The following is a 25,209-nucleotide window of genomic DNA, read 5'->3' on the forward strand; positions in this document are numbered from 1 at the left end:
CAAGTCTATGCACGTCAATGCGTCGGTGGTTCAACGGTGGTTCATCTTATCAAGTGCAATCGTGAAAGGTGTATTGATTGTTTTATAACTGACCCGTTTATAATGAATGACTTAGCAAACTGCGTTTTTAATTGCCATCATGTGCCTTCAAGATACTTTAACTTGTAAAACAATGTATTTGTTTTATGATTAAAGCTTGTGGGTTAAATAATTTGAATTGTGTAACACCTCTAAAAAACCCTAGAAAAAGGTAGATTTTTGGTGCATCTCTATTAGGGTGGCCCACACCTATATGCAGTCATTCCATAGAAAAACGATATAGTGCAACTCCGACTATCGTGAAATCTGATGGGTTCGTAGTTCGTTGAAAATAATTGGATCCGTATTTTTTTATTTCGTCATTAGGGTGACTGATTTTCAGATAGGGTGGTCCTAAAAATTAAGGTTTTTAAAAACTAACAAATTTAAAAAATCATAACTTTTAAACCAGTTAACCAAGTTTTACCTCCGCCTTTTTTGTTTTAAAACTATATTGCATTCTAGGTTTCAGGAAGAATACTTTAAATGGGCCAAATTGAATTTTTGTGCAACAAATATGCAAATATATTAGTTTTTTTTTCACGTTTTCAAGTTCTCGGGACCAAAGAGGTGCCCTGGTTTTATATTTTTATCAGAAAATTCAGGAAATTGGGCGTAACATATAAAAAAAATCAGAGATGTATGTTTTTTTTAGTTTTGGAGATATGATTTTTTTAAATATCGGGAATAAATTAAAAAGCTAGTATTAAAATATATGACTTAAATACTTGCTTTTTAATACTAAAACTTCATAAAACTATGCCTTGTATTGCCTTCAGGCTTGAAAAGCTTCAGTGTCAACACGAGTCGTCACGCGATTTTTCCAGAAGTGCCTCTCTCAATGTCATTGAATCGGGAGACGATGGCCAAGAGAGTCTAACAATATTCGCTCATTTTTCGGTTATGACGGAGCGTGACATGGTTATAAACAACATGACGAAGTGCACGAGTGCTCATTTCATTTTGTGATGATGGAAAGGCCTACTTGTTCATCGTCTTGGGATGATCACGACCAACAGCAGCACTGATTGCTTTTTTGAGTGATTCCTGATCTTTTTTGTATCCATACATGTATGAGGATTCAAAATATAATCAAATTCAAAAAAAAACATATCTCAAAAACTAAAAAAACATCTCCCCATACCTCTTTGGCCCCGAGACCTTAAAAACGTGAAAAAAACTAATGCATTTGCATATTTGTTGCACAAAAACACAATTTGGCCCATTGAACGTATTTTTCCTAAAAATAAGTATTTAATAGCTTCAAAACAAAAAAAGTTTAAAATTAGTTAACTGGTTCAAAAGTTATTATTTTTTTATTTATTTTTTTAACTTTTTAAAACCTTGATTTTTAAGACCCCTATCTGAGAATTGGTCACCCTAATGACGAAATAAAAAAGACGGGTACAATTATTTTCGAAGAACTACGAATCCACCAGGTTTCACGACAATCGGAGTTGCACTATTTATATCGTTTTTCTACGGAATGGCTGTATGAAAAACAAAAACATGGAAAAATGCCAAGTCTTACCTCCTGAATCAGTTTTTTTATTGACTCCCAGAAACTGCATTCAAAATTTGAGCGAAATGGATTAAGTCTAAGGGGCGCTCAACGAGCTTGAAGTTTGTGTAGGAAAACTTGGCCAAATGTATGCAGAAATCTTAAGTTATAGATTTTTGCAGCTAAGTAGTGCTGTGAGCGTTCAATTATCAAAACATTTGGTATTTTTGTTGATGACTGTTTGCCAAATAACTTTGTCGTAGACTGCAAAGTGATCCGACGCCTGTGAAAAAAGTAATATCCTAGGTAAAGTGAGAGGAAGCATTGAAATTTCATAATTGATATTTGATATTATTCCTTTACATGTACTGGAAAAACAACAATCACAAATTTTGATGCAGCTTCTGTAAGTCTAATAGGACTGATTCAGGAGGTAAGACTTGGCATTTTTCGATTTTTTTCCATATGAGTGTGGGACACACTAATCTCCATGATAAAATTTAAGTGAAACTCCTAATGAAATCAACTAAGGAGGACTTCTATCAACTGAGGACAGCTGGCAGTGATCGATTCATTGCCCTTTTCCGGCTATACCAGTTGGCCAGTATGTCTGAAGTGGACGTAAAATCTTGAAGCATTTTAAGGCAAAGTATGTTTAATGGACAAACTGAAAGATAAATTTGTGAAAAAATACTACTTGTTTTGGTGGGATTTGAGCCCACGACTCTGTATCGCCTGTCCGGCACTTTAACCAACTGAGCCACAGTAAAAGTTTCGATTCTGTGGAATAGAAAGTAACCAAGATAAGCGCTATTTTTTTCACAAATTTATCTCTCAATTTGTCATTTAAACATACTTTGTCTTCAAATGCTTTAAGTTTTTACGTCTTAACGAAATCCTTTGCAAAATTTAATATTGATTTTCGTGAACGAATATTTGGATTAGTACGGAGGAATTCTTTGGTTGTAAGAATACATTCTTAATTTATTTTTGAAATTATTTTTTGTTTTTATATTATATTAGGTTCAAAAATATGCGAGCAGTAAAAACGAGGCCATCGGATTTTGGCGCAGTTTGAAATATTGATCCAGATTCATAATATTGAATTATCTAAACATCGCTAAAGAAGCCGAATTTCCCTAAGCACTGTACTTCTAGTCAGCTTCGAACAGAAACGAAACGAGTAATGAAATGCGATAAGGTAGGTAGCTAGTCCATTATTACACAACTAAGTCCACTGGATTTATGTCGAATGTCGATTTGACTTTATCACCACTAATAATGGATTTGAGGGTATTAAACGATAACATTTATTTTTCATATTAGCTGACTCCCGTGTGATAAACGAAACGTGCTTGCACCGCAGGTGGAAGAAGGTTGTAGAATTTCAACTGCAGTTTTTGATTCACTATCGCTTGAAATGCGTAGGGAATTGGTGCTGATAAGCTTGAACAGTCAATTCGATAAGGACTGCATTGCAACAAATCACGTGTATGTAACTTGAATATCATCAATTAGTACTTGTTCCGCACAGTACAAGCTTTGAAGTCCTTTTAACCAATCTTTAATGATTTTGTGAACACAACTTCTTAATCTCCTTTTTGTCTTGTATTCTAACTACGACAGAAACCCACTTTTCTGCTATTATATCTTTCTGCAAGCAATAACTACACAGCTTTTGCATTAACAATTTCAATAAATTAGTTTGAAGTACAATTATTTTATTTTAGATGTCGCACACTCTAATGACTAAATTATGCCACAGACGACAGACTGCGCTTTAAAACCTAATGCCAACGCATTAAACAAAGTAGCTGAAATTATGTTAATCTGTACTAATCTAGGAAATCATTCCCTTTCAAATTATTTCAATTAAATTTCAATTGAATGACCATAAGAAACTCAATTTATGGTCGATTATATGGGACACCGATTTCAATCACTAAAACTAGGAAAAAAAAGACTGGCAAGCAAACAGCAAGCAAATAAATTGCACTAGTTTACAAAATGAAACGAAAGTCGTGAACTTCTGCCAACGACCAAAATTTTTGAAGCATAATTTAGCGCTGATTTCGAAACCGTGCTTCAAATAATTTTAAGTAGAACAGTTCTTGAGTTTTACAACTTTTTAAAATATGGAACTAAAAAAAATTCAAATGCCTTGCTTTTTATTCAACCAATTTTAAATATTTTTCCATAAATTAAAAGCTGAATATAATACCATTTGGTCATCTGAATGCAGGTTTTGCGTCAGATTGATGAAATTCTTGATATTGGCGATTTTTGAGGACAATAATCTCCTTAAACTTTAGCAAAATTTCCAAAAATATTTGAGGAACTGTATTTTTTTTTTTCAATAAGAACAAAACAATTTAAAAATTCTTTCTCAACGTTTTTTTGACATATCATATGTAGGCTGGTTACAGTAAAAATTTCAGCTCAATCAGAGCATTGATTACGGAGAATGAGATGTGTGAAGTGAGCGACTTTGCTTAAAAATAGAACAAAAGTCGATTTCAAATCATCAACCTTGTAAGGAAAGTCGAAACAAATCCGCTCTACTGTATTTTTTCCTTCGCGTTTTCGAATTCAAGGCATGATTCCACACCAAAAATGATCATCTGCTTACCGAGTTCAAAAATACTGTAAACTAGTGTTGTCATTTGGTTTGTTTTGCATATACAGTATGCGACAGGAAAAAATGCGAAAGTGTTTTTCAACTTCAAACCTCATTTTCGTCCATTTGCCGTTAACCAATCTATGTTTCAACGTTCCATGGTCTCTAATAGGCTAGTTTTCTGAAAAGTTGATGAAAAATTTCCCATTTTGGTCACTAACCTTTAAGTGGCCTGAAGCTGAAGACAATCAGAATTTTCAAACCGCAGAAAAGTACACAGGTCGCTAAATTTCGAATCTAATAAAACAAAATTTTTAATTTTCTCTACAATATCATCAAATACGTGTACTTATTTCATCTAGTATGTGAAACTACATGGCTCTGGATCAGTGTTGTCTGGTTGTTCATCGAACTCAAGCTAATTTTTTTACTGTTTTAGTCATTTTGTTTAATGACTATTGGGCGCGCAGTTTATTGATACCCGCTTATTAGGCTTACATTATCACATGTTAAACATCAAATATGTTTATTTTTATTTTGCAGTGCTAGAATATAGACATTGACTGATACACTGTCATGAAAAAATAGTCATATATATCCCATATTTAGCTTGTAATAGTGCCTTGAACTTTTCGCATTTTTTCCTGCCGCACCCTGTAATTGTGCTATCCTTTTAGGCTACAATAAAAGATATAAAATGCTGGGTTTTCTCAGCTCTAACATGCAAATGTATTTAATTTCACAGTTTAAGGTATAACGGTCTATTTGAGGCATGAACCATGCATGAGTAAATTCCACGAATTCATTTCTCAAAAATGCAGTAAGAGGATATTGCTCCAAAACGCAGCGATGGGGGCAATAAATAAAAGTGGAAAATCATCGTTTAACAGTCTTCAGCTTCATTCATTACGGAAATAATTTTTTTGCATAGAAACAGACTCTTCTTTATCAGTGCAGACGTTACTTATCGGCTCAATCAGTGCAAACGAACTAAAAATTCTACCGTTTAGCAAATGCTTATCGGATTTGATTTTTTTTTTTGACACATGTTTTCGTACTGGTTGGTATTTGTGGCTGGCTAGAGTTATTCTGGTGGGTCTCTGCATCAAAATCTTATGGAAAGGGTTCAATTTACGCTCGCTTTATTTGCGCCAAACTTTGTTTACGTTCCCCCCTTTGCGCACTAATTCCCAAATAGCGCTTCCCCAATTTACGCTCCTTTGCAAATTTCCGCAATTCTACACAGAAACAAAATATGAATAATAATGGAAACGGAAACTGAAAAGTCACGTAATGCTCAATCGTGTAAACTGTTTTTCGAATGAAAATTCTGTCAATTGAAACTGAATTGTACCTAATTCTTCATACCACGCAACGTTAAACTAATCTCGCATCAGTTTTAAAATATATGAGTACTAATGCATTCATTTCCATGTAGAACTGCGTTGAAACGAAATGTTACATGGTTTGACCGACAACTTTACACGTATTTCATGTAAAGATGATTGATCTTCAAAACCAAGATGGCGCGTCACGGTACAGATGTAAACAATCGTTTGTTTTGAGTAGTTGAGCAGAAAAGTTAAATATTTTAAAATATTTGAGTTTTTAAATGTGTTCCGGTAAGTTTTTGTATAATTATGTCTATATGGTGATTAATATCAATCGATTTGAATGCAGTTTCAGCTAGCCGAACACGAAATCCAACTAAAAAGACACCAACATCAGCGACAACGGAGGTGCGGTGGAATCCGGAAAACTGAGCAGCAGTGAATAAATATCTGTTTGAAATAGAGTGAATTATTATCATCTTGAGGTGAAATGGTGTAAAATAAATGTGCTAAGGTTAAAATATCGATAAATAGTGTTTTAATCTCAGAAAGAGAAAAACATTCGAATCGTACCGTTGCAATCATTATACGGGGATTCAAATTTACATGACAATTAAACTTACATGAGCAAGCCTTACTCAAGAAATGAAAATTAAACGTAATGTAATGTTCCGTTACTTATCACGCTCCAATTATGTGCATGATATTTAATGTAAATCTACAGGATTTATTCAAACTGTGTAGGTATTCGGGAATGAACAACTAACATGTGATTAATGGAAATTTAAAGTTGTTTCTCAAATTATCCGCCTCAAGGAGAACTACCACCAGCAGAGATTTTTTTTCGGATTCTGCGTTTCAAGAAGTATTTATCGCAGTATAGTGGTACAGTAAGGACCCGATTTTGTCAGCCTCCTCTTCCTCTTCTTGGCGTAACGTCCTCACTGGGACAAAGCCTGCTTCTCAGCTTAGTGTTCTATGAGCACTTCCACAGTTATTAACTGAGAGCTTCCTCTGCCAATGACCATTTTGCATGCGTATATCGTGTGGTAAGAGGTAGATCGTAGGAGGTAAAACAGATACCTACTGATAGATTTGAAAAAGTGCGCCAACCAACGAACTCAACCACTGAAGTGAAGACGTGCGACTATGTTTAAAACATACATAACCTCACGAGTAAACGGAGGGATTGTATCTATCCTTTGAAAAAGGCACAATATATGTGACCGAAACGTCAGGTGTTGAACCAATATCCGTTTATGATTACATAGAGACTGGAAGCCGAAAACCCTCGCTAGCATAATACCAATCACAGTCGATCCCCTTATGCGTAGTAACTTTTGTAAACTGTGCTCATTTTCTTATTGTGTGAAGAATTAGCATTAAGTTAAAATTCACAAATACAAAGAAATTTAAAAAAAATCATTTTCATATTATCCATTCATTAGGTTACTGACAAAAAAGCGATTTGATGTACCGCAAGCATGAGTTTGGTTTACTTTTATATTGGTCCACATTCGGTGGGACACCCCAAAACCCATTTGACCAATTCCGACGGAACACCCAGAACCAGTTGTGGAGCACTACCGGTGGTCTCTAACGTAATCTAAGGCGATTTTTTCTTGAAAACTGTTCAGGGGCCGTCCATATACCACGTGGACAGCTTAGAGGGGGGAGGGGGTCCGAGAAAAGTCCATGCCTGTCCACGGAGAGGGGGGTGGGGGTTCGTCAAATGTCCACGTGGACAACACTGTCTTTTGTCAACAAGGATTTACAAAAGAACTAAATTATGTCGCATCATTGATGAGATTCCCTTCAATAACAGTTCTTTCATACATTTTATTTTATTATACATAGTCGAAAGTGACTTTTCCAAGGAAAAAAAAATCATGTAATTGATTCACCAACTAGTATGTTTTACATTATCAGAATTTCTAATTACTTAGTTTTCTTAATCGAGGAATATTCAGGAGATTTAAAATGGACTGTAGACCATGCAAATCTTGGTGTTCCAGTCAGAAAATGTTCATTGAAGTTCTGTATGGATTTCTCGAAGTTTCATTTCAAATTTTTGAAACTACTTTGAAGTTCCAATATACACGTAGGCTTATCTCAAACACTTTTTGTAGCTTCCTTTAAAATTTAAGATATATCTATATGATATTGAAATCTACATCTCAACAATATAATTTAGTTTCGTAAAGTTACTGTAATTCTTGTTTTTGTAAGGATCTAAGAAATATAATCTTATCTCAACAAAAGTCTGAGAAAAAAATATTTTATCTCAACAATACAATCAGACAATCATAGATTGAACAAACATTCTTGAAAACACCATCTTCAACCAGAGGTCGCACAGACTGAACAATCCCTAACATTAGGCGATGGACACCACACGAAACACCCAGTGAAAAATTTGCCGATTGCCGAAAATATTTCTCCAAGTGTAGTGGCAATCGAACTCACACTCCTACAAACATTAAGCTCAAATAAAAACAATGTAGAAAATTTCTAAGTGCCTATTTTGTGCCTCTATGAGAAAGACTTTAAAAAGAAGTCACTTGAAAAAGTCATCCCTCCTGCATTTTGTTTGTGTCAGAAAAATAATAAATTATAACTTTTTTGTATTCTATATGAAGCTACAGAATATTTGTAATTCACAATAGTTATTTATGTAACGAGTTGCAAAAAGTTGATTTTTTTAGCACGAGTCGTACATTTATCCAACGAGGCTTGCCGAGTTGGATAAATACGAAGAGTGCTGAAAAAATCGAGTTTTGCAACGAGTTCCATACAAAATTTTATGCAATGATTTTTTTCATAATGCAATCCATTTGAGTTGCATAATGTTCATAATGCAACTCAAATGAGTTGCATTATGAACATTATACAACTATTTTTCATTATGCAACTCATTTCAGTTGCATAATGAGCCAGTAAGGAAAAATTGGTCATTATGATACCAAAATGAGTTATATAAAATGTAAATTATGATACTGAATTGCATAAAGTTATTTATATTTAAGACAGAGTTTACGAAAAAAACATTATTACAAGAAAATATTTTCAAACTTTTTTCCCATTAATTTTAGAAAAAGCAGATTTTTTTTCGGATGTCCACGTGGACATTGGGGAAGGGGGGTAGGGGTCAATGAAAAGTCCACGATTGTCCACGAGGAGGGGGGAGGGGTTCAAAAAGCATGAATTTTCTGTCCACGTGGTATATGGACGGCCCCTCATCAGGTTATCGAAAAAGCCGCAATTTGATGTGTTGCATGCATTGGGTTCGGTTTCCTTCTATATTTGACCACTTCCGGTGGAACATCCGGAACCGATCCCGAGACACTACTAGTTTTACCGTTCATCAGGACACCCAAAATGATGTGTCACTAATATTGGTTTGGTTCTTCTTTACATTCTTCGGTGTGTTCGACTGTATTTGGAAACTAATGTTTTGTGGCTTCTCAGTCTTGACAAAATCAAAACACTGTTATGTTATTTCCGACGTCCGACGTTTCGGTCCGTTTGGGACCTTCTTCAGGGACTCTGGAAATATTTATTTGTTGGTTCAAAATTTTATAATTTCTTTTAAAACATTAAAAAAATTTTGAAAAAAATGATTTTTACCAATAGCTACAGTGTTCTCGTCCACTGTGGTTCGGCCGAACCTGTAACTGTCGCATGGATCGAGTTTCTGTTAACGACAAGATTTGTGCTTGAAATGTCAATATCCTCCCACGCGATTTGCACTTACTCCCGCACAATCGCAGCCAAATCGGATGCCCTATCGGAAAAAAAAACTCGGTAAAAATCATTTTTTTTTTCAAAAATTTTTTGATGTTTCAAAAGAAATTATAAAAATTCGAACCAACAAATAAATATTTCCAGAGTCCCTGAAGAAGGTCCCAAACGGACCGAAACGTCGGACAAAATAACATAACAGTGTTTTGATTTTGTCAAGACTGAGAAGCCACAAAACATTAGCTTCTTTACATTCGGCCACTTTCCGCGAGACAAGTGGCCGTTCATCAGATCATAGAAAAAGCGGCGATTTGATGTGTCGCATGCATGGGTTTGGTTCACTTTTATGTTTGGCCACTTCCGGCGGGATACCCGGAACCGGTTCCGAAATGCTAAACCGGTTCAGTGAGACTATTTTCCTGTTTACCGTTTATCAGATCATAGAAAAAGTGGCGATTTGATGTGTCGCATGCATGGGTTTGGTTCACTTTTATGTTTGGCCACTTCCGGCGGGACACCCGGAACCGGTTCCGGAACACTACCGGTTCAGATATAGTCGGCGATTATTTTCCTGCTTACCGTTCATCAGATAATCGAAAATGCCGTGGTTTGATGGGTCGCATGCATTGGTTTGTTGCATTTTCATGTCTGGCCCCTTCATGGGGTACCGGTCCGGAACACCTAAATGGCCATAACTCCGGATCAGCTTGACCGATCTGAATCATTTTCAATAGGAAACAATGGGACAATATACCCCGTCGAATGAACCATCGGTCGTTGAAATCGGTTCATATTTACTATCTAAAAATGAGGTGACCTTTTTGTACACATACACTCATACACATACATACACAGACATCAACTCAACTCGTCGAGCTGAGTCGATTGGTATATAAGGCTTGACCTCTCCGGGGGCTCTATCCAATTTTCGTTTTTGGAGTGCACGAGAAAGGCAAAACGCATTAGGCAAGACAAAGTTAGCCGGGGACAGCTAGTTTCATATAAAACGAAATCTGTACAGATGCTCAAAAATCTATATAATACAAATAAATCTGTATATACTTCTGCTCTGGAGTAATCTCAGCAAGAGCTTATAGAGAAATTCCATCAGGCATCTGTGGAGGAATTCAAAGACAATTTCTCCAAAAAAAAAAATCAATGGATTCCCCAAGAATTCTTCTTGGCCTCCGTGGGTTTCTCCAAGAGTTCCTTCAGAAATTCCTTTTGGGTATCCTCTGTGAATTTTTTGTGATTTCCACAGGGATTTTACAAAGGATTCCTCTTATTTGTGGATTTTTTAATTTGTGAATTGTGAATTGTGTGATATAGTTAAGCAATTCTTCACACCTCCAGGAATTGAAAATCCTCTAGGATTATCTCTTGAAATTCTTGCTGAGATTCCTCCAATTAGGATGATAGGTTTCACCAGCTGTAACTTTTCGCTGCATTCCTCAAGAAATTCAACCAGAGATTTTTCCAAAGAATCCTTCAGAATTCTTTTAGGAATTCTTCTTTGTATTTTATTTCTCTTCGGAATTCCTGTTGAATTTGTTCCTGGAATGTTGCTGGGATTTCTCCGGAAATTCGTGGTGAGAATACTCCAAGAGCTTTTGCTGGGATTCCTCTATCAATTCATGCTGGGCATTACTGAATATTATTACAGAAATTCTTGGATGACTCATAAAAGCCTTGAATGCGGAAATATCATCTGGAAATGCTTGAAAAATTCCAGCAAGAATGGTTGGATAGTAGTTTTGATAGTAGTTCCTGAATGAGCATTCTGACCACAAATGACTAGATAATCCCAATACCAATCTTGGAGAAATCACAGCAGTTTTTAAAATATTAATTGATTGATTTGGCTTTATTAAAGAGAGCTTCAGCCGTTCTTAAAATAATCTTAAAAGAAGTCACTATAAAAATATGTACCACATTTCAGCACACCACAATTTTAGAAATGCTTCCAGCACAAAAAAAAACAGCAAAAGAAATTCCTGAATTTCAGCAACATTTTTGCTGAATTTCAATACAACGTTGCTGATCAACTGTCAAAATTGCTGGATGGTTCAGCATGCAAAAACAGAAAATTTGAAGGAATCCTTGGAAAAATCTCTGAAGGAACCATAGTAGGATTTTTTGGAGGAATCAATGAAGAAACCCCAGTGCAGAAAATAATTTTTGATGGAATCCTAGCAGGCATTCCTGGAGGATATCTGAAAATATCCTTGAAGAAATCAATGGAAGAATTATTGTGAGAATTTAAGAAAAATCCCTGGCGCAAGAGATCCTTAGAGAAATCCCAGGACTAACCATAGAAGGAATTCCTGTGGACTCTCTGAAGGTACCCCAGGAGACATTTCTGGAGGAATTTCTAGAGAACTCTATAGATTAATCTTAAAATTAGGTTTCCTTCGATGTTTGATGTTTGTTACTTTATGTGCTGATCGACTTCTGCATGTTCAAAGGCACCTATTAAGATTCATATACAAAACTTTCATCCAAGGATTCTTCTAGAAATTCTTCTTGCGACTTCTCAAGAGATTTGTTCAAGGATTTCTTTAGAATTTTTTCTTGAGCTATCAGCACATATGTACATACTAGGATTTCATCAGGAGTTTTTGCTGCGATTTCTCAAGCAGCTAGCTAGGCTTTTTTCAGTAAATGCTCTTAGGAGTCCTCCAAGAATTCCTGGCAGATTCCCAGCATAAATTGTTTGATTACCAGTGACAACTTCTAAAGAAATAATTATTGTAGAAATCCCTGGAGGATTTACAGCAGGAATTTCAGAAGAAATCTCAGCTATAATCACTAGCGTAGGCGTGTTTATTAAGGATAATTAGAGACGAACCAGTCAAGGGCTGAAAGACAAATCAATCAATCAATATTAAGGATAATGAGTGAGGGAAGAAAATACAGCATACGCTAGTGGCTGTAATTGCACGACATATTCCAACAATAATTTCCACAAGAACCCTAGATACCATCCAGGAATTAGTCATAGAATTTGTTCATGGTATCAAAAACCCCAAAAATTGTTTGTTTTTGCTTATTATATTTTTTTTATTATTCGATGAATAATAAAAATTCTAAAAAATAGTTAGAAGCACTTGGGCGTATTGTTTGCTTGTTTTTGCTTATTTTAAAAATCGATGAATAATGAAAATTCTAAAAAATAGAAGCATTTGGCCTTCCTAGGCCACTTGGCAATTAAAAAAAAGTTAAAAGGTTAGGCTTTTGGAAAATTTAAATTATATACAAATTTACATAGATTGGCGATTTTTTCTCTTTATTTCTCTTTATTTGACAGGCCCAGATGCCCGAATGTTTACGGGGCCAATAAAACCTTTTTAATTTGTTGAAGACAAATCAACATAATCACAGCCATTCTAGAATTCCTGAGTACCACACTTCTTCTTATCCTTATAGATTCGCGATCAATATTACCCACAGTGTATTTTTTATTATCCAAAATGAACGAAATCATACATAACATTGAAAAACATGATTCATAAAACTTTCAGTCAGTACTTTGAAACAACCATAAAGTTGGCAATTGCAACTCTTTATTCATAATATATTGAGTTTATAAATTCGAACATATTTATATATGATACTAGAAGGTATAAATGTAGCATGACTTTCTGATCTTGATCGCATTAAAATAATTCATCATTGTTGGAATGCTATCAAAGTCATTAGGTAAACAACACAGTTATAAAATTAAACCACTAAATTAATCCCCCGATCACGGCAGAATGTCATCCAATATATTTCAACTGCTTAATCACGCACAGACCACACGTATTATTTTCAAAAATAAAAATAGATCAGTTTCAAAACAAACCGAGAGAGATATCAAAAGATTGTAAACATTTTATTATTATATCCCCTTTTTACGCCACCAATGCAAAGCTTTCCACATCATAATAAACCCGACAAAACGATCACTCAGTCAGTCTACTTGGCTTTCTATTTTCAATCAATCACCAGCCAGTTTCCTTAGACTAATTCACAACAACTCCCTTCAGTTTCAGAACCAGTCACGTGGTGTCTTGTTTTGCGCGCGTTGACGAATGACGAAGAGAATAAAAAAAACTTCTGCGTTACATTAGCACTGCTAGCACCAGCCGATACACGGTTTCATATCTTCGAATGGATGGTTCATGTTCCTTCGGCGTCACTTGCCAATGATGTAAGAATAACACATCAAACAGAATAAAACAACGAAATGTCATCCAACGATAATTGATCACCACTCGGAGACACCGAAAAAACCATTACAACCTCCAATGGTTGCTCTTCGTGGGCTTCACCGCCAACAAACAACCGGAACAAATCGTTTGAACACTAACCGACCGTCACTGGAGCTCCTGCGCGCCACTTCCTTTCGGCACCACAAACTAACGAAAGATAAGGGACAGTCCAAAGCCCACCACCTCCACACAACGTAACGACTATTTCTTGAAAATCCTTATCATTTCACTTTCGTTCCAGAGCTTGACACATTTAGAATCTCACGTCTTCGTTTATCGTCCATTACGGAGTGTCCCAACAAACCAGAGATGATATCGCACTCGACGTGACTATGTCCGCATGATTTATACCCATAAAGCTGCTAAGATTCAGAAAATCAACATTGCACAATCACCTTCTCAAGCGCTGCTGGTGCGGGATGCCACGAGCAATTCGAAATCACATGAACCGGTACCGAGGACGGGGACCTCGAATGGAAATTGTCCGTAACACTTGAAAGACAACCGACCGAGAATCGCAACCACTTTCCACACACGAAATTTACAACCAAATCCGCGGTGTAATTAGTGTCGCCAAAAAACTTTTCGCCGCAGCCAAAACAAAACTGAACGACCGAAGTTCTAAATATACGACCGGACTCGCGTAGAATTCATAAAATCCAGAACGGACACAAATCGCGACTATACAGTCCCTGCAACAACCAACGTTTAAATGACAACCATCTGTAACGTACAAAACCAAATATACCTGAAGGGGTTGTGTGTAGCTTAGCTCGCAACAACTATATTCCTCCTCCGAGGAGAGTCTCTCGCGCGCGCACAAATCTCACCTCACACGAGGCACCTCTAGCTTACTAAGCGGTTGAAGAGTTACTTCGCGCGCCCAAACATGCGGCGCTTTTTTTTTGCTGCCCGGCCACAACACTATCCGCTCGCACTCACCGAACAGGCCAAACCGAAGTGGATAGTAAACCTAGTGATTGGCGAATTTGGTCTCTCAATGATTGAGTAGTTGCTAATGATGATGATGATGATGATGCCGCTGAATGATGCTGGGAAGTTGCTGATATCCGACTCGCACTCCACTATGAGATATGGAGGTGGATAAAGACCACGAAACTGAACTCGCCCAAATAATGTACTTTGTAAAAATGAGCAATCAATTTCAGTACTTACCTGATACTTGTTGGGCGTAGGCTTCAATTCGCTTGGATGGATCTACGCCACATGAAACAATAGCATCCTTCTTCACTGGACAAGGTCCTGGATTCTGAACCAATCGCTTTCAGTACCACTGGACGTTGAACTGCTCTTAGGTCTTCTTCAACTGCAAACAGCAGCATAGAATTGACATAATAGCTTAGAAACGTCTGCTTTAAGTTTTTTGCTAATCTACAACTCTGTTCAGAATATACATTCCAGAAGTTTCTCCCAATCTAAACAGAAAACTTAAAAATATACTATTATTCGTGGAAAACACTTGAACGTGATTCCTACGAAGAATGATCGAGAATGTTTATAAACCTTCGAATTCATCTTCTGGTTCTCACTGGAATTTACCTAAGATCTAATTTTTGCTCCCAGGAAAGTTTCAACAATTGTTTTTAATTTGAAAGAAACAGTTCACGAACATTTTATTTACACGCCTTTTATTTCGTTCGAAATTTGTCCTAGAATATCTTCTTTTCTTTGTTCCGGAAACATTCTTTCAATTTTATAATTGAAAGCAAATTATTTCCTTCGAAGAGTGTTCTAGAATGTGCTAGAAATTTATTTATCATTTTCTGCTTTTTCCTCATTGCCCAGGAAAGTTCAAGTTTTTTTTTCATAATTGAAATTACTTCTCGAATATTACATTGACCTTCTTGAAGAAATGGAGTTTCTTCGATTACGCCGAAACAGAAAAATCTCGAACACTCGTGGAAAGTTCTGGAACAGTTTTTGTAATCGAACTCCCATCCTGTTCTTTCTTTACTTTTTCTTCTCCTTATTCTCCTTTCCCTAAATCATTCAATGCCCTCCCCACCATTGTACGTTACGTGGAATATTTCAGTGAAATTTAGCTAACCGAGACGGGAGGACATACAGACAACTCCGGGATTTATTTCATACATTCCATCCATTAAGGAGATTTTTGAAACTTCTGGAATAACATCTTTCAGAAGTTTCCTCAAAAGCCATTGTATCAATAAATATGTGAAACATTCCACTCAGCATTGAGCTCATTCGAAGCGCCAGAAGGTATACTAACATGTATCCACCTCTTGATTGTAAATGACTATTGTAGGGGTCTTGTCCATTGAATGAAAGAATATTCTAGAAATTAGCAGACCAAACGTGGCTAACCACGTTCCTAAAAAAAGTAATTTTCTTTATCCAATGAAGAAAATCCCAGATTCTCCTGGAAAGAAAATTTCTAGAAGCTTCCTTAAAGGCTTATGTATCAATGCATATGTGAAATATTTCACTCAGCATTTGGAAAGCGCCGGAAGGTATGCTATTTTGTATCCAACCTTGAGTAATATATGACTGTTGTAGGGTTCTAGCTCATGTAATAACACAGCGTGACAAAAATTAACTTTTTGTCTGTCTCAAGAGCAAACTTTATGTGTCTCCGAAGGATGCTTAAATCTATCAAATTTGATTTGGTAAAACGAAATATTTTGCATGAGTCGTTAACTTAGATGTTATTGACCAATTAACTTTTTGATTGCTTAAAAAAAATATTTCCAAGCTTAATGGCGTGCAGTCAAAAAAGCCCAAAATCGCATATTTTGCCCTAAAAATTGAGGTATAGCTCAAAATTGTGAAGTGTTGGAGCAAATCTGAGCCCGGATTCGGATTCAACGGCCCAAAATCCTTCGGAGACACATAAGTTTGCTCTTGAGACAAAAAAAAATGTTGCGCTTTGTAATGGAACTTCTAGATCTTTCTACTGGATTGATGCAGCAATGCAAAAATGCAGCGATGCATCAATGAAACGATACAACAATATAGCGATACTACAATGCATCGATGCAAAAATACAATACACCAATGCAAGAATGCAGCGATGCACCTATACAACAATGGACCAATTCAGCGAAGCACCAATGCAATGATGCACTAACGCAACGACGCACCAATTCAACGACGCACAAATGCAACGATGCACTAATGCAACGATGTACCACTGCAACTATGCGTCTATGCAACGTGCACCAATGCAATGATGTGCCAACGCTACGATGCACAAATTCAACAACGCACCAATGCAACGATGCACCATGGTGCATTGCAATGCAACGATGGACTAATTCAGCGATGCACCAATGCAACAATGCAACGATGCACCTATGCAACTTGCACCAATGCAATGATGCGCCAATGCAACGATGCATCAATCCAATGATGCACTAATGCAACGATACTCCAACTCAGCAATGCAGCAATGCAACAATGCAATGATGCAACAATGCAACGATGCATCAAATCAATGATGCACCATTTCAACACAGGTACAATGCTACAGTGCAATGGTTATTGAAGCTTTTATTCTGTGAGACATTTCAGAGCGTGACGGAAGGACAGACAACTCTGGGCTTTTATATATATGATGCTAGTAGATAATTTCTTATGGAGCATCGACCGCCTTGGAAACGCACCAGCGCAATTGACCTTATATGGTCCGTCCCAATCTTACTTACTTTCAGTCCTGGGCACCCACGGTGATGCAGAGGGCCGAATTAAAGGATTTCCATCCTGGGCGATTGGCAGCCATCGCCTTGACATGTGGCCAGGTCAAATTTCTGTCGACTTGCTTAATTTCGTTATTGAGGCTGCGCCGTCATGAGCCTCTGGGTCTGCCTCTGCTACGATGTCCTGCTGGGTTCCAGTCTAACGCTTGTTTTCAGATTTCGTTTCCACCCCTGCGTAGAGTGTGGCCGACCCACCTCCACTTTCGTTCCCAAATTTCTGTCGCTATCGGCTTTTGATGACATCAACGATGGAGCTCCACGTTGGAGATCCAATTGTGAGACCACCATGCACGAACTTGCCGTTAAGTGTTCTCCACTGATACACACCAGGTTTCACTGGCGGATAGCAGCACAGATTTCACGTTCGAGTTAAAAATTCCGATTTTGATGCGTCGACTGATCTGATTGTTTTTCCACACATTTCTTAAACTCGCAAAAGCAGCCCTCGCCTTCTTTATCCGTGCTCCTATGTCGATCTTGGTTCTTGAATAGTAATGTAGATTATACTAAACTAAATGGTTTGTGATGCAAAACAAATTGAGACTTTGAGATTGTTTGAGCAATAGAAATAGTTATGTAGATCTGTTTATATGAGAATCACCCACAGTGCGCGTAGTGCTCACCCACTGAACACGCCAAATAGTAATCCCACAGTTGTGCTCTCTCACTGCTACTGCTGTTGATGATGCTGATGACGATGATGCTGGGAAGTTGCTGATAGGTATCCAACTCGCCACTCACCCCAGGTGTCGGGCCCGAGCCAACTTTGCGTGAGCGAAACTTCGCGAGGAATGCGTGATGTTGACTGGTTGTTGCAGTCAGTCAGAGCCAGAGGTGCCCACTGCCACCCCACACGATACCTGACGCGAAGTGACGTCGTTGGTGGCGACTCGACACCGCCCGCCGCCGACGACGGACGACAATGCAAATGCTCTCACCTGACTTCACTCCGGTGATGGCTGGCAACGGTGTCGGTCGGTTGTCATCGTTGTTGCTGCAAGTGCTTTGAGGTGTGCCTCTTGAATGTTGAATGATTGCCGGTGCTTGGATTGCTAAGGGAGATTGATGAATTCAATAAAACGCTTGTAAAAGGCTCTAATTTCAATGATCGATGTCATCATATCGATCACATGGCGAGTCGACCTGCACCACGTAGCTTTTGCAGTGTGGGTGATCAACTTTCAAAGTTTTGAACAGTTGTCACATCATTTCAATATTTCGTGAAATGCACAATATCCATGGAAGTGGTTGAAGTTCTGAGACATCTTCTTTCGATTTCATTTATTTAAATTAAGAACTAACTTCTGCTTTTACAAAGAGGATCGTTTATATTGTGGTAACTCGTTAAACTTTCGCGTCAGAGCCCGGAACAGCAACGAACACTGAATCGAACATCATTTCCATTCATGGTCGGCGGCTATCGTTCGTGAGTGACCAACTACCTACACGAACATGTCATGATACCGATGATAAGCTTAGAGAAAGCGAAGAAATGACCAACCTGTCATCGTTGCCAGTTAGACCACAGAAAGAACCGCAAGCTATTCCTAGCTGCTGTCATTGGACGTAACTGTTGTATAGAATATTGAAAATATGCTGAAACTTGCGTGACTTTGGCCAATTGTCCGTTGGTTGATAGCGTGAAACACACTCTATGACGAACCAGATAGACGTATCATGAAAACAGGAAAAGTGCTCTTCCGTGTTACGAACTTGACCCGCGAACTTTAGCATATACATATAATAGATGTAATTAATCGACGCAGGCATAAATATTTATCCTCGGGACAAAACATTATCCAAATCATCATATTTTGCCAGAGCAAAGTAAACAAGGAAGTCATAATAAGGGGCTTTAAATGAATTCCGGAACAGCGTTATTAGTATAGTATGTTATCATAAGCTTCCATCGATGTTTCAAAAACACCACACGACTCTGTGTAGATAAAGGACCACTGTGGTTGGTTTACACAGTTGATAGTATCTAAAATATTTCGAAGAGAGTGGGTTTGATTGAAGACTTTTTAACAACTTATTTACAACATAAAATCATATAGGGTGACTTAGGGTATTATCGGCAGGTTTGTTCTCATCGTTATGGCGAGTTTTTGTCGGCCAAATTGCCTGAAACTCTGCCATATAATTCAGATTGGCAGCCTATTTATTGCACCCATAAACAAATAGAAACGCTCCATAGAAAATCAAAAAGCGCTCCATAAAGAATGAACATATGTTCCATGAAAATGTGCAATGTCACCCATAAATAATTGAAAACGTTCCATACTTAATAAAAAATGTACCGGTAAAACATAAAATTTTCTCATTAAAAGTGAAATTTTGCACCAATAAATAATACTGAAATGCTCCATAATAAAATACAAATGCTCCATAGAAAAATGCAAATGCTCCATAAAAAAATAAAATTGTACCCATAGAAAATTGAATATTGCTCCATAGAAAAACTAAATTGCACCATAAAAAATTGAAATTGCACCATAAAAATAGATGAATTCTCCATAAGTATTATCAAACTGCACCATAGAAAACACGAATTGCTCCATGAAAAATTGAAAATCGTCCATAGATAGCATATTCTCATAATTTAATTCGACACGGCTGAATTGCTTTACATTGCACTGCTTTAGTGGTGCAAATGTTTAAAGTTATGGAGAATTTTCAATTTTTTATGGAGCAAATTGTATTTTATGTGGTGCAGTTTGATAATACTTATGGAGCATTTGTCTATTTTCTATGGCGCAATTTCAATTTTTTATGGTGCAATTTAATTTTTCTATGGAGCAATATTCAATTTTCTATGGGTACAATTTTATTTTTTTATGGAGCATTTGTATTTTATTATGGAGCATTTCAGTATTATTTATTGGTGCAAAATTTCTCTTTTAATGAGAAAATTTTATGTTTTACCGGTACATTTTTTATTAAGTATGGAACGTTTTCAATTATTTATGGGTGACATTGCACATTTTCATGGAACATATGTTCATTCTTTTTGGAGCGCTTTTTGATTTTCTATGGAGCATTTGCAATTTATTATGGTTGCAATAACCTTTTGCCATTCAGATTGGTTGGGAAGGATTTGAGGCAAACTCTGGGTTCAACAGGTTACAACAAAACCCTGCATGACAAAAAGAACAAAATAAATATATATAGATACAAAAAATAGAAAAACTAACTCCTGTATACTTTTTGAATTCCACTTTGGTCCCATATCAACTGTGCAAATTTCAGATCGATCGGAAAAACTATATTTTACCGCCCGCCATTCTTAGTTTTTCATACGATTTACTATAAGGAAATTTTACTTCTGCAAAAAAAAAATCGATGCATTTTATCCAAATTAGGCATATTCACGTGGAAACTAGCGCATTTAATCGAAAAAAGTTGCATTTTGATCAATTTTGAAGAGCTTTGCCAACCCCCCCCAACTATGTCACAAGTTGGCGCGTATGTCGAAGGCTGTAAGAGGAGCAGGCCAGCCGCAGCACTGATCTGCAACGTTCACGCTGCGCAGGCAAATCCAACCGTAGTTTTCCGGATAATGCGCGTCACTTTGCACTGCGGGAAGTATTCCGTGAACACTATTATCTTTCTGGACAAATGATCATCGAATGGTTGAATGGTCGAATGGTCGAAATGCACTAGCCAATCGACTAGGAGTTCGAGGCATGACACAGCCACTGCCGGTGACTTGGGTTGCCGGAGTTTCCAGAATGGAGAACGATCGGCAGTGCGTAAGTCTCTTCAGCATGGTATTGGTGAGACAATACGCGCATCTCCAAGGCCTTCCTATCACTGACATTCAGCATACAGCTCCACAGATTCTGATCGAACTGAAGGAGTTGAACCCATATGCACCATTGGAATCGAGAATTGGTCGACTGGAGGAGCCGATAGCAGTAAGGTCGAATCTAAGTTGGATCGTATACGAGCTGACAGGACCGGGAAACGTGACCATCGGAATAATCGCGCATCATTCGTGTAGCCCGGTGTCCCTTCAGGAGTTACTCGATCTCCGGAAGGGTCTTTACATGATGGAACAGTTCAGCATTTTCAACGCCTCGCTTCCGAAGCTGGAAGAAGACAGAAAAGTGAAGGAGATTGAAGAAAGGCAACACCGAAGGATCCCGTGGTTTATGCCAAATTCCGTTTAATGATCGCTAACAATTTCGTCGAAGATTGGATTGCACCAAGGTGTGGCACGCTCTACCGGACATCGTTAGTAATTCGAGAAGGGAGAAATGAAACAATTGGATTCAGAGACTTCCAGTTCGGCAAGCTTCCTCGTTGAATAAATGTACGACTCCTGCTGAATAATAATCAATTTGTAACTTGTTGCATAAATAACTATTCTATGTATGTACAATAATTAAATTAAACTTTTTTTGCAATTTCCATTCATAATAGGCTAGTTTACACTGCAAGGTAGCGTGTTAAAATGGCATACTTTTTCAAATTTTGTTATGCTATACTGCCGTGAATCGCAAGTCAGTCTCATATGTAAAAAGTAGGCATTGAGAAAATGGACTCTGAAGTTTTCAAATTCAACTTCTATGTGGAACCTTGTGAAACTTAAAAAAATCGTCATGATTTGAAAACTTCTGTGATCATCATGAAACTTTCACAAATTGTTTCAAATGTGAAAACGTTACTGAGAAAACTATAGAACTAAATAAAACAGTGTTCGGTTTTGTACTGCAGGGTACACAAGCTGATAATGGGACTGACTTGCGATTACTTTTCATTATGGGACAATCTGACTTGGTGTTGTTTTTAGATTTTACTGAACAAACTATACAATTTTTATTCACTCAGCTAAAAGATCATCCGAAGAAAGATCGAAAACTGCCATTAACTCAATTTTTTAAAAGACACTTAATAGCAAACTATTCAACACTTTTCTGTTGTATAATGTGGATAATCATTATAATGATACCAGTAATGGTAATCGCAAAGGCAGGTACAGTTGAGCTATTTGGACTTTGATATGTCTTCGCGATGTGTTGGGTGTTGCAGGAGTGACTGAAGTGGTTTATTCTGCTCCCTCTCCGTCATCAGCATTTGACTGCACTACCGGTTCTGCTGCGTTATTTTGACGTATTTTTTTATGTTTTTTCCGCGTACATACCTATGTAAACAATTGTAAAAAAAAAAACTATATTTTCTCCAACAAAAAAATTCGAACATACTACATCCTAGAACTATGATAGAAAGACTGAAACTATATGTTCAATTTAACAGACACTCGCTTGCTGTGCGAACTCGCTAACGCTCGTCGGATTTTTAAAAGGAATAACATCTCTGTTCGCATTATACCGGGCAAATTCTTGGATCTGTGGATTGCCGAATAGATAGAACCGAATCGGCGCAGTTACGGCGCGTCGCACAGTGGGATCATTCTGAAAAAGACGATCAAAACCTCTAAGAGCCGTTAGATGACATTTTAGCATATAGGTGCCTTTGGAAGATGTGTTTAAAAATATCGTCTCTATTTTTATGCATATTCACTGTATGGTAAAACTGTAGGGTGAACCCAAGCAAAAAAATATGTTTTTTAAATAATTTTTAGAGGGTAGATGTCTTCAGCAAAGTTGTAGAACAAGTAATTTCTAGTATCTTTGCTGAAGACACCATATAGTTTGGACTTCATATTTTGGGAGAAAATATGAAAGTTTAAAAAACAACCTCAAAATCAGTTTTTTGAACTTTTCCATGATTACACCGTAAAATTTCAACGTGATATGTTCTACAAGTTTGTAGATACTACTGAAATACACTATCTTGCCGAAGACACCAACTCTGTAAAATTGAAAATTGCTCCAGTAAACCAATTTTTTTGAAATTTTTTGACTATTTTCACTATTGAATAGTTTTTGAATAGGCACTTTTGGCAGCCGTGCTATCAAAATTTTTAATGCTTTATCATGTCCAGAATAGACCAAAAATGACTCAACAATCGGGTCTGATAAGGCACTTTGATTTCTGATGCTATTTTAATAGCCATTTTTCAAAGAAAATATTCACAAATTTCATACAAATCAATTAATACAAACTGAAAACTCACGAAAACTTTTCGACATTAATATTTGTTAATCCAAATAGTATTCTTTTTGAAATAGTCTACATTTCTAACACTGTGGTTGACTTTACATTGAATATACGACAAAAAATATAGCTTTTCTAAACTTTTAGATGAGTTTTTAACACCAATTAAAAACTGTGTTTTTTATCTAATTTTTTATTGTAATTCCCAATGCATTTGTTTATGTTAAAATACATACATTATTCAATCAACTAAAACATAATTGCATTGAAATGATATTTTTTTTATTTGCTATGTTAACATTATAACTTTGGTTAAAAAACTAAAAAGGCGAAAATATAATGAATGCCTCTACAAGTTTTGTGTTGAAAATAAAAAAAAAACAAAAAAAAAAACGAGTGAAACATTGTTACATCACATTGAAATCGCCAGTATCTGTTAGAGATATTCTAGGTTGCAAATCTTACGTCATGATGAAAATTCTTCTCCGATATTTTATTGAAATTAGTTATGCTGTTTGATACTCTTTAAAATTTATTTTTTCCAGTTTTCAAGAACTACGTCCGTTAGGTCGATTCCTGTCCAAGATTTTCAAAATTCCTTCGTCGTAGACATATTATCTTGATTTTTTGAAAAGATAAAAAGGTTTTGTGCCTTTTTGAGAAAGATTTTGTAGATGAGGAAATCACTCAAAGAGGCTTTTCCCTCTTTCAAAATTTGTAGTTCAAAATAAATGACACTGACAGTTGAAATAGTCTACATTTATTTAACTTGTTTTTTTTTATTCAGAATTACTACAGGTATGTTCCGTTTTAATCAACACGGTCCGTGATTTTCAGTTGACAAAAACGGAATAGTGATAAAAACGGAATAATTTTCTTTGACAAAATATTTTGCAACATTTTAATATGAATTGAAAGTTTTACTGTAGAACACATTCCAAAAGCAAATACATGCCGTTAACTATGAAATTTAATTGTTTTCTGATATCTTTTAGTACATCATGGTTGTACAATTCAAATTACAATTTTATGACTGTGATGCCGACAAGTGGTTTTCACCACATTTATGACCACATTTTTGAAAATTTATTTTCGTTGAACGCAAGAATGACACATATTACAGATCCAGTACCCGGATCGACGTTTTGAAATATGGCATACTTCAAGGAATGAATTATCTCCAGGAACGTAACTTCGGTATCCTAACAAAGAAGGATATGTTTACTTCCTTCCGGAAGACATTTCTCCACGATTATCATCTTCACAGAATCTTATAAAAGTTTCGTCTAGGATACTTTTAGGAAATCTCCAGGATTTTTTTCTAAGTAATCACTTGTAACTTCTCAAGAATATTGGGTTCCCCAAGAAGTTCCTCCAGAATTTTTCTAGGTTACCTTGTACCATGCCACTTGTTAATCTTATGGCAGAGGATCCCAAACTTTGACATTTCCAAAAATGTCGCGGCGCGCCAAAGTTTTTATCACCATTTTTTTTTTTTTGGCAACTTTCACAAGACAATATTTTAAAACACTTCTCTAATATCACGTTTTCAGAATTCAATGTTTGGAGAATTAACTATTTTTAAATCAATTTCTCAAAGATAGTTAAAATATTTTTAAGTTTTCATAAATCATGTTGATTTAATCATAGAAATTTAAAAATAAGAAGAAATTCAGATGTAAACGTTAAACAAGCTGCTAAATTTCAACAATTCAGCCAAAAATTCTGAAGCGTTTGCAATAATTAAAGAATCCTTATTGAATGAAAATGACTACACAGAACTTGACCAAGCTTTAATTTTTTGCGGAAATAGCAAAGCAACACTTTTATTTATTTTGCAAAATTTCTGCAAACTCGGACACATGAAGAGATTGTAAAGACCTGACAG

The 25,209-nt window shown here is 36.5% G+C and overlaps 1 protein-coding gene across 3 annotated transcripts in view; it reads right to left on the bottom strand.

Moving 5' to 3' along the window:
* The window catches only part of LOC109412019 (aquaporin AQPAe.a), a 364,435-nt gene extending 350,145 nt beyond the window's left edge, over positions 1 to 14,290 (bottom strand). Inside the window, exon 1 of one of the 3 annotated variants that reach the window (XM_029864833.2) lies at positions 14,270 to 14,290. The gene's annotated coding sequence lies outside the window, so the exon portion shown is untranslated. Of the gene's footprint in view, positions 1 to 13,620; positions 13,644 to 13,916; positions 14,242 to 14,269 lie in introns of those variants that run through there. The other 2 variants (XM_029864832.2, XM_029864834.2) reach the window with 2 other exon arrangements.
* Positions 14,291 to 25,209: the final 10,919 nt, after the last annotated feature.

The sequence above is a fragment of the Aedes albopictus genome, chromosome 2 (assembly GCF_035046485.1).
Source record: "Aedes albopictus strain Foshan chromosome 2, AalbF5, whole genome shotgun sequence".
NCBI classification, from domain to species: Eukaryota; Metazoa; Arthropoda; class Insecta; order Diptera; family Culicidae; genus Aedes; species Aedes albopictus.